Below are 12,223 nucleotides of genomic sequence, written 5' to 3'. Positions count from 1 at the left end.
ATTAGACTTAATTGGGTTATTGGGTTTGAATTAGTGTCTATTCAATTACTTTTCATAATTCCATTGACACTTGAATAGAATTGGTGAATTTTATTTCTTTTTTAATTGAACTTTTAATTTATCCTATAAAATTAGGTGGATTCAAAAACCACTAAATTTAGGTAATTTGTTATGCTATCTCATTCTTATTTCAAAGGGACTTTTTAAAGTGAAAGCCAAAAGTAAAACAGAATATGTAAAGATAAAAGTTGAACATATAATAGTCTCTTGATTACACTAATTTTCTATTATAGAAAATCCAATTTTGGAATCCATATAACCAAAGTAATTATATGGTTAAGGAAAGTTTAAAATAGTAAGATTCTTTCATGAATTGCCAAGCAACATTGACAACACATACCAAATTGAAATATAAGTCATTTTTCTAATTAATTAAAAGATTTTTGGTTCAATGTTTTTATATGTGTATATATAATATTTGCAATTTAAGACTTTAAACCGATATTGTTTCGGTTATATTGATTGGTACGTATTATTTCATTCTTAAATTTGTGAAAAATAAAATAGAATAAAATAAATAAAAATAAAGAACACATAAATTTTACGTGGAAACCCTTTCGGGAAAAAAACCACGGGCAGAGGAGAAGAAAATTCACTATGTCGAAAATTTTTTTTACTCAAATACAAGAGGAATAGACTATGTCTATTTATAGGCTTGCAAAGCCATATTCTAGTAGGATTGAAACACCTTATCCTAATCAATATAAAATAGATGGAGTTTAATAAGGTTTAAAACCTTATTCTAAAATAAAATAAAAGAAGTCTAGTTCTATATGGATTTTACTTTTATTTTATTTTCCATCGTATTTTATTTAAATAAGAATTTGGGTCACTTAATTCTAACAATCTCCACCTTGACACAAATTCTCAATGAACAAGTTCTTCATCGCGAACTTTCAATAAACAAGTTCTTCACCTCTTCCAAAAAACCCTTAAGGGTTTAACTTCAACAATGAACACCAACCAAGTCTAAGCAATGCTCAAACTTGGTTATAGGAAGTGACTTAGTCATCATATCTGCAGGATTTTCATGAGTGCTAATTTTGCTCACAACAATATCACCACGAGCAATAATATCACGAACAAAATGATACCGAATATCAATGTGTTTTGTTCTCTCATGAAACATTTGATCTTTTGTAAGAAAGATGGCACTGATCGTCACCCTTTGCAACAAGCCTTGCTTTATATCCGGTTCTTCAACTCCTGAGTCCCTTCTTTCTTTTAAACACCCATTTACAACGAATGCCTTTTTACCTTTAGGAAGTTTTACAAGATCCCATGTTCTGTTTTTGTAGAGTGATTCCATCTCCTCTTGCATAGCAAACATCCACTTTTTCGAGTCTTCACACTAATCGCCTCGAATAATTAAATGGCTCTTGATTCGCATCTATATCTTCACCACATTTAAAGCATAAGCAACTAGATCAACCTCGGCATACTTCTTTGGAGGTTTAATTTCTCTTCTTGTCCTGTTTTTGGCGATAGAGTATTGCGGTGAAGAAGCAACTCTATTCTCAATTTTGTACTTGGCTTGAGGAGTTGATTCGTATTAATCGATGCTCCACCGCTTTTGGTTTTCTTTATTGGAAGAGTCTTTAAGAGATAAGTTAGGTAGCATAGCGGTTTCATCAAAAACAACATCTCTCGCTAATCACAACTTTTCTATTTTCGGACACCATAACTTATAGCCTTTTACACCACTTTATAACCAAGAAAACGCATTTAATGGATCTTGGTTCCAATTTTCCATTATCAACATGAGCATACGCAGGACACCCAAAAATCTTTAAATCGAATAATTAGCGGGATTACGGACCATACCTCTTGTGGAGTCTTTTCTCAATGGCAACGGATGGAGATCGGTTGATCAAAAACATGCAAGAGAGGTCGTCGCCCAAAATGACTTCGGTAAGTTGGCATTTGACAACATACATCGAACCTTCTCCATGATCGTTCGTTCATTCGCTCGCAACGCCGCTTTTGTTGTGGAGTATGACGAATCGTCAAGTGTCTCATGATCCTTCGACTTGCACAATCTATTAAACTCATCGAGCGTAACTCTAAGCCATTGTCTGTACGGAGGTATTTTATCTGTTTTCCCGTCTGTTTTTCAATCATAATTTTCCAAGACTTAAATGTGGAAAACACATCGCTTTTCTGCTTCAGGAAGAACGCCCAAACTTTTCTGGAAAAATCATCAATAAAGGTTAGCATATAATTAGCTCCACCTCTCGAAGGCACTCTGGACGGCCCCCACAGATCAGAATGGATATACTCCAACGTTTCCTTCGTGTTATGGATTCCTCTAGTGAATCGAACTCTCTTTTGCTTCCCAAAACACAAGTGCTCACAGAATTCGGTTTGCAAGTTCCTTGCCCATTAAGAAGTCCTCTTTGCTTAATTTCGCCATGCCATTCTCACTCATATGCCCTAGGCGCATATGCCAAAGTTTAGTAATATCATCATCGACAAGGAAGAGGAAGCGACAATTGCATCACCAAGAATAAAGAGAACCTCAGAAACATATAACTTGGCAATCTTTCTTTGCCCTTTCATCACAACAAGGGACCCTTTGGAAATCTTTAAAACTCCACTTTCATTGTGTATCTGCACTTTTGAATCAAGAGTACTCAACGAAATTAAATTTCTTTTCAATTCGGAACATGCCGCACGTCACTAAGTGTTCGACAACTCCATCAAACATCTTAACTTTAATTGTTCCAACACCGCGATTTTACATGAAGCATTATTTCCCATCAAAGCAACACCTTCAGACATCGTTTCATAAGTTGTAAACCAATCCCGATTGGGACTCATGTGGAAGGTGCGCTGAATCAAGTATCCACTCTCGCACTTTAGAATCATTGATGAAGCAACTAGAAGTTCACCATCGTTGTAGTCTTCTACAACATCGCCTTCACCGAATTTTTCGTCTGTTTTCCTTTTGATTCGCACCTCCTTTTAATCTTATTTTGTAGCTTATAGCACTCGATTTAATGTGCCCTTTCTTCTTGCGAAGTTGCAAGTTTTACCTCTGTTTGAAGATTTCGATCTACCCTTAGATTTACCACGAGGATTCCGTTCTGTGTTCTACCACGATCATCATCAACATTCCGGTCTTGTCTCCCACGAACAATGAGACCCTCTCCCGAGAGTTGGGTTTAACCACAAGATGCTTCATCTTATCATACGAGGTTAAAGAATCATAAACCTCATCAACTGTGAGAGACTCATGGCTATATAAAATAATGTCTCTAAAGGTTGAATAAGACGGGGCAACGAACAAAGTAGAATCAACCCTAGATCTTCCTTATCATCGAACCTCCATGGCCTCCAAGTTTGAGAGAATTTCTTTAAACACTGTTAAGTGTTCGTGTACTGACGCACCTTCCTCCAAACGATGAGCATAAAGACGCTGCTTCATATGCAACTTGCTTGTTAGAGTTTTCGACATACATATTTCTAGCCTCTTCCATAATGCAGCGGCAGTTTTCTCTTTCATCACATCCTGCAAAATTTCGTTGGACAAATGCAGATGTAATTGTGTTAATGCCTTTCGATCCTTACGCTTATTCTCTTCATCTGTTAATGTCGAAGGCATCTTATCTATCCCTAGCAGGGCATCCTCTAGATCCATTTGTGCAAGAACTGCTTGCATCTTAATTTGCCACAACGCAAATCTGGTGTTGCGATCCAACAGCGGAATTTCATACTTCAAAGACGCCATTACCGTGATCGAGATGAATAACCCGGAAGCTCTGATACCAATTTGTGAAAAATAAAATAGAATAAAATAAATAAAAATAAAGAACACATAAATTTTACGTGGAAACCCTTTCGGAAAAAAACCACGCAAGAGGAGAAGAAAATTCACTATGTCGAAAATTTTTTACTCAAATACAAGAGGAATAGACTATGTCTATTTATAGGCTTGCAAAGCCATATTCTAGTAGGATTGAAACACCTTATCCTAATCAATATAAAATAGATGGAGTTTAATAAGGTTTAAAACCTTATTCTAAAATAAAATAAAAGAAGTCTAGTTCTATATGGATTTTACTTTTATTTTATTTTCCATCGTATTTTATTTAAATAAGAATTTGGGTCACTTAATTCTAACAAAATTAATATTAAATAATTTATATTTCTTTCCATAAAAAATGAATGCACTAAGAAAAATAGGAAAAAAATGTAATCAAAATTATTATACATTGTGAGAGCCTAGCAATTTTACTTTATTTCCTTTTCCTTTTGAACCTTGCTAATATAGTTTGGGTAAAGAATAATAAATTTATCACTACCATTTACATTAAATGAGTATTGTTGACACATTTGATAGTAAGAAAGATTTTGTAGCTGAAACAGTGGTCATAATTTCAGGCATTGTTTATGGTCATTGTTTCATTGTCTTACTTGTTTATTTTAATAGTTGACAAATTTTAAAACAAAAGTATTAGGCTATGTATTGTGGAATTATTTGGACGAATTAAAGTCCAAAACGTGAAGGCCAATTGAGTTGAAATTGAAGGCTTGAAGATTGGTTTCTTGCAGATTGAGTCAGGTTACTTGTGGAACAAATTAAGTCACTTTCTATGATTGAAGACTTTAAATTACACCAAGACTCTTATAGAAAGATTATCCTATGATGATTTTTAGCTTTCTTTATAGAAAAGTAATTAGATTATAATTATTATGTAAACAAAACTTAAGTAGTACATAAACTTAAGTTTTGTCTAGGTTAAATAGTACCGAGAGATTAAGAGAGCACAAATTTGTTCAAGTGAGGAACGTTTTACGTGCATTGTTTCTGCAAGTAATTAAGAGATTTTTTTGGATCGCAAAGCTAAGCTTTCAAAGGAGAAGCTTAGTGGGAAAGTGATCTAATCTCTGTACAACGGTAAGGTTGCTAAATTTGTGAGTGTTAGACTAGTGTGAAGACTTAAATAATTGATTGTATTGTGAGAAAGGTAGTAGATCATTGCTCTGGACAAGGCCCCACAAACATAGATTAAGATCGAATTGCATAAACAATCTTAGTGTTTTTTTATTGTTTTCACACTTTTGGTTTTATGGTTGAAATTATGGCCACAGTTCCAAGCACTATTGCAACCATAGTTTCTGTTTTGCAAAGCAAGTACCCCCTCGCCTCTACAATTTGTATCAAAGCCTCTCACTTAACATAAATAGTGATTACCCTAGTTGATATACTTACTTGCAATAGAAAGATCATCAGTCTCTCGCCTCCTATGCTTGATGGAGAAAATTATGCCTACTGGAAAGCTAATATGAAAGCTTTCATTAAGTCAACTAATGAACGAACATTGAAAGTTGTTTTAACTGGATGGACTCATCCCCTCGTTGAAATTGAAGTAAAAACTCCCACGTTCAAGGCAACCTGGACCATTGAAGAAGAAATGACTATTAATGTCAACTCTAGAACTTTAGATGCACAGGAGTACATGAGAATTTCTAAATGTATTGAAGCCAATGAGGCCTAGGAAATTCTAGAGACAAGTCATGAATAGACTAATACAGTGAAACAATCTAAGCTTTAGATGCTGACAACTAAATCTGAGGATACAAGAAACAAAGATCATTAGAGAGTTTTATGCAAAACTATATGTCGTGACTAATCAAACTTTTGCATTAGGAAGTGAGTACTTAAACTCCAAGCTTGTAAGGAAGGTTCTTAGGTCATTACCTAAGAGGTTCAACAACAAAGTGACAACAATTGAGGAGACCATAGATATTGATGCCATTTGGATTGATGAGTTAATTGAATCCCTCTAAACTTTTGAGATTAACATGGAATAGGCCAAGAATGGCAAATCAAAATGTGAGAAGAACATTGCCTTTTCAGTGGTAGAAACTGTGCCCACTGAACAAAGCACCGTTATAAAGGAGATATAGGACAATTAACTTTGCTTACTTAAGGGTTCAACAAGATGGCCAAAAAACAGTTTGGAAGGAATAAATGCAATGAGTCATCCAAGACTATCCAGAAGGGAAAATTCAAGAACAAAGCTGAATTGAATGAACCTATTAAGAAGAATAAATAATGAATACAAAGTCATGAGTACCATGGTTTTGGGTATATCCAAGCAAAATGTGCTAGCACCTTAAAAAAGAAGAAGGGAAAATCTCTATGTGTGACATGGAGTGATGAGGAAACCAACTTAGAATCAGAGTCTGATAATGAACAAGTAACTTTTTTGCTTTTACAACGAAGGTGGATGAATTAGATGATTTTGATTGTGAGTTAGTCGAGTGTAATGAAAAAGAGGCATGTGAGGAATTGTTAAAAGCCTACAATCTCATGTTGGATAAATGGAATCTTCTATGTGAAGTTAACTCAAAGCTTTCAACTGAGAATGATTTTCTGAAGAAAAAAGTCTCCATGCTGGTTGGACAAATAGATGTAAAAATGATGGAGCTTGATAAACAATAGAAAGCAAAACTTGAAGAAAAATTAAGGGATGCAAGGCAGACTCTCGAATAATTCAATTGCCGCATTGGTAAATTGAATAGGATGGTAGCAATTGGAAAAATATATTAGAAGAGAGAAGGCCTAGGCTTTATAGATAAAGGGAAGGAAGTTGTAGAAAGCCCTAGAGCATTTGTAAAAGCAGGGAGTAACCACTTTCCTAGATAATGGTCTAAACAGGTAAAAGCTATATGGGATCCCTAGTCTTAAGAATGTACTATATGTTGATAGCCTAAAAGCTAACTTAGTCAGCATTAGTCAACTCTGTGATCAGGGAATGCTTGTGAATTTCAAAAATGTGTGGTAACCTCAAGGTAGAATAAAAAAAATCATGGAAGCTGCCAAGACTTTTGACAACTTCTATAAAGTCCCTATAATACTCCGAAATTTTTTACAGTAAGATATTATCCTTGATATAGTAAAATAAGAAAATAAAGTGACAAAAAGGAAACTTTGAGTTATGTCCACATTGGGAAGTATATTATGATATATTAATTCAAGAAAGGACTAAATTGTAAAAGAGAGAAAAGTTTTGTTGCATAAGAGTAAATACTCAAAATTTGAGGGGTTAAAGTGTAAATATAAAAGAGTTGAATGACCAATAGTGTAAATATTTTAAGGGAGGAATGATCTAGAAACTAAGGAAAATGGATGAATTAGGACCAAATTGAATAGGTGAAGAACTATGAGGGACTAAATTGTAATTTTATCAAATTAAATGATGACTTAATGATGGAATTTTAAAAGATAATAAATGGCAAAATGTTCAATTGAAAGAGAGAGAAATCTAGAAAGTAATAATGATGCTAGAGATATTTTGATATTTTATAATTATTTAATTAGATTATTTTATTAATATTTTAATAAGATATTTTATTATTTTATTATTATTTTATTAGTATATAAAGAAAGAAAGATGAGGAATTCTCATCCATTTTTCCCATGCAAAACCAACGTGAGAAGAAGAAGAAGAAGAAAAAAAGTTTTCATTTCTTTACGATTTGGTCCTTTTACCAAAAATTCACCATTTTCACCCAAAAATCAAAAGAATTTCCATAGCTACCAAGAGAGAAAAATGTTAAGGAGACTATGGAAAGTTAGAATATCAAGTTGGATTCAAGAAATGGAAGCTGAAGGAGAGAGAAAATTAAGATGAAGATTGAAATCAATAGAACAAGGTAAGAACATCATGATTTCAATATATTTTTAAGTTTGATATAAACTACTACCGAATAAATATACATAAAATATATGGAAATGATGGAGCATGAAATATTGATATAATGAAATGAATGATATATACTTATGAAGAAACGATAAGAGAATGATATGTTTCATGATATGTACATATATGATTATCTTTGATATGTTGATACAAGAAAATTATGTAGGTAAAGACAATTATTAAACTCAAGTGTGACATGTCGAGAAAATAAGTATATCAATGTTGAATTTATATGAAATATGTACTGGTATACTAACAATGTCTCTGTTTGATGCTTATACAAGTGCCGAGCTATTGATTGAATGGTAATATATTTATTTATATGATACATTGAATCGGTAAGTATTTAATTGAATTTTTTCTTAGGTGATCTGCAAATTTTAGTAATGCCCCGAAACTCTGTTTCGACGTCGGATACGGGTTCAGGGTGTTACAGTCCCTTTGCCTTCCAAGTGCAAAAAAGGCAAGAGTGTTTGATCTAGAGCTGTGGCATGAGAAGTTGGAATATATTCAATATCAAGGACTACAAAGATTGGTTCGATATGATGCAGTTCGGGGCTTGCCAAAACTAGAAGGAACAATTCGTAAAGTATGTGGAGATTGTCTCAAAGGGAAGCAGCATAGAGAGTCTCACAAACTATTGGCACATATTCAAACCATAACCCCACTTTTAGTTTTTTCACATAGATCTTTTTAGACCAATGCAAATTAAGAGTATTGGAGGTAATAAATATGTGTTGATATGTGTAGATGATTTCTCTCGTTACACTTGGGTGAGATTCTTGAAGGAAAAATTAGACACCTTTAGAGAATTTAAGAAATCTGCAAAAGCCTCATGATCGAGAAAGAGAGAACCATTGGAGCTATTGTTAGGATTATGAGTGATCATAGCAAGGAGTTTGAAAATCAAGAATTTGTTAAGTTTTTTTATAAGGAAGACATTGCTCATGAATTCTCTATTGCCAAGACTCATCAACAAAATGAAGTGGTAGAAAGGAAAAATAGAATCATACAGGAGATGGCTTGAGTAATGTTGAATAGTAAAGGAATAGCTCACAGGTTTTGTGTTGAAGCAGTTTATACTGTTGCCTATATCATCAACAAAGTCCACTTAAGACCAAAGACCTGCTCAACTCTATATGAATGGCATGATAAGAAACCTAATGTTAAATATTTTCATATATTTGGCATAAACAATCTTGGTGTTCTTCTTTATTGTTTTCGCACTTTTTGTTTTGTGGCTGAAATTGTGGCCACAGTTCCAAGCATTATTGCAACCACAATTTCTACTTTGCAAAGTAAGTACCCATTTGTTTCTACAAGTATGATTCACTCAAATGACAATAATAAATAAACATATGGTCATAAATGACCATTACAAACAATAGCTTGAAACCATCCTAATATTACTTAGTTGATCATCTAATTTTTAAGGTGCTTTTATTTTGGTCACTTATTATTATTATTTTTTTGCAATTTCGTCATTGTTGTTAAAGAATGCTTTTATTTTAGTTACCAAGTATTAAATCCCTAATGACAATGCTTTCATTTTAGTCACTCAAGCATTAAATCCATAATGACTTTTTTATATGGTGTGTTCAGTTAACCGCCGTTAGGATTTAATGTTTTGGCAACTAAAATGAAAGCATTCTCTAATGACAGTGACAAAAATTGCAAGAACAACTTTTAGAGGTGACCAAAATGAAAGCGCACTAAAAATTGAGTGATCAATTGAATAGTTTACCCCTCCTAAATACCAATTTAGTTGGTTGCAACGTTTTAAAAATTGTAAGTTCGAATGTGCTTTAACACGCAATTATTATTTTTAAAATAAAAGGAATTTTCCAAAATCCAATATCTTGAATGGGTTAACCCCATTTTATCAAACAATTCGCTACCTTATTATCTCTTAAAAACATGATTTGTATTTTTTATTGTAGCTTGTAACATCTTTAATTTAATTAATTAAAATTTGAGGAATTTATTGACAATTCATAACAATATAAAAAAGATTTTGCACATTTTATAAGAGAGAAATTACTTACTAGTATCAAATGAAAGGGCATGATGGCCTTGTCCAATTGAAATTTAATGTTCTTAAATCCTTTCATTGGCTCCTACATAGAGTTGGTCCATGAATTCATGGGAGGGTAAAAGGATTTAATATTTTATTATATATAAAGATTGCATTATAAAAAGAAAAAACACCAAAAAAAAATAAAATTGTGGAGACCATGTTCAATCACCCAAAAATCTAGACCACTTTTTACATTTATTATGTAGAAACTAACATCTTACATTAAAAAATAAAATAAAAAGTTAAAAATAAAACATAAAAAACAAGATGAGGAAATTAAGGGATATGGTGCCAATAAACTATAAAATATGTTGCTTCATACATCTAACCTAATCTAGACTTGTTTTTTCAAATAATTTAGCTAAAAAACATCACATTTGAGATCCCACCAACTGTCCTTTACTAACTCTCATTTTCTTAAATAAAAAAATCTCATTTTTATGTTATATATTATAAATTAAATATTGTTAATTTTCATCAAAATATTTCTCTCTAATAATTACAAACATACTTATATATATATAGATTGTTCTATGTATTTATCAATTAAATTATAAGGCTTATTAAAATTATTATTTTAAAGGAATAAATTTTAAAATTTAATTTGTAATTTGATACATGAATTTTGATTTGGTGTAGTTATACATTTAAAATTTTGATTGTGCTTCAAACGTATACACAAAACTTTAATTTTGATTCAATCATACATATTTAAAGAAATAAATATATAAATTTATTTTATATTAGATAAATATAATTATTTATGTATGTAATATATAAATATAAAATAATGCTATATCAATAACAGTGTTAATAATTTGTAAGAATTGGATCGATTAAAATTTCATATATAAAATTACACAAAATTTATACTTTTTAATTAAATTTATTTTGTTTATAAAAATAATTATATTTTGAAATTAAATTAAAATTTAATCAAATTTTAAATTAGAGAAAAAACATAATTTTAGTTGTTGTAATAATAATGATACCAACTAAATTAAGGTTTAATTGAAAATAATTTTTTAGATGAATGATAGTTATTTATTAATATAGATAAAAAATTGAATGGATAGATTTTTTAGTAAATAATATTTTTAACCTTATTTGATAAATTTATTGTAATTGAATTACAAGAGTAAGGTAAAGTACTAACAATAATGTGATTAGCGCAAATCAAATCCTGACCACACTTGAGACACTAAATACCCTAACCATCAAACTAACACACGGAATAATTGTTTGAAAATTTTTAAAGTGCAAATTTACATCTCTGACTAAAAAGTAATTATATTGAAAACGTATAGACCAAATGTATATTATTAATAGCAAGCCAATAATAGACTGTTAATTAATTTAAAAAAGCTTTTAATAACAAAAAAATTATTATTAAAAATTAAAATTAAAATTAATTAGTGTTACAACATATACAAATATAAATAAATAAATAAATAATAAGTGGGTAAGCCATAAAAGAGCCAGCCAAGCCACTTAAGAACCAACAATAGTTATGACTTTTTGGGTAAACAGTAAAATGGTCACTAACTATGCTCATATTCCTGTTTTGGTCACTCAACTTTGAAAAATTTTTAATTTAGACATTAAACTTTGTATTTGTTCATTTTTGGTTGCCCATCCTTAAATTAATAACGAAAAGCCTTTTTCTAACTGATATAATAGCACATTTAGTCCTAAATATTTATATATTCTATCAATTTGATCCTAATTCTAAATAATTCAATAAAAAAGATAATTATATAAATATATATGTAATAAAATAAAAAATAAAAAGTAAATTAAACATATGGTATCTTTTAAAACTTCACTTAAACAAAAAGTAAACTTTCACTATCCATATATGTGATGATAATCCTCGAATCAAAAGAATTTTTTTTCAATAGCGCAAAATTGGAGAATTTTTTTTCTTTTTCTTTTTAAGGTTTTACAAATTTATAAACATGGAATGCCTCTATTTTGAAAGTTGAAAGCTTGGTTAGGAAGTTTAGGGATCAAATTGATAAAATTTGTAAACATGAAGAATTAAATTTATTGTATTATTTAAAATTAGGATCAAATCGAAAGAATTTATAAGTATTGAGGATATATAATTTTAATGGTGGATGACTAAAACAGGAACAAATGCAAAGTTTAATGCCTAAATTGAAAAAATTTAAAGTTGGGGTGACTAAAACAGAAATACAGACGTGATTGGGTGACCCTTTTATGTGGACCCACGCATGACTATTTTTAATTTTTCTGGTAATAATTTTTTATAATTTTTATTATATATCAACAAAGCTAAAAAGTCTATTCAACAGCACATTACCAATATATTCTATTATTCTCTCACTATCTTATCATTTTTGAGGTTTTA

This window comes from Gossypium arboreum, chromosome 1, assembly GCF_025698485.1.
Source record: "Gossypium arboreum isolate Shixiya-1 chromosome 1, ASM2569848v2, whole genome shotgun sequence".
Taxonomy (NCBI): domain Eukaryota; kingdom Viridiplantae; phylum Streptophyta; class Magnoliopsida; order Malvales; family Malvaceae; genus Gossypium; species Gossypium arboreum.
This window is presented reverse-complemented; position numbering follows the sequence as displayed.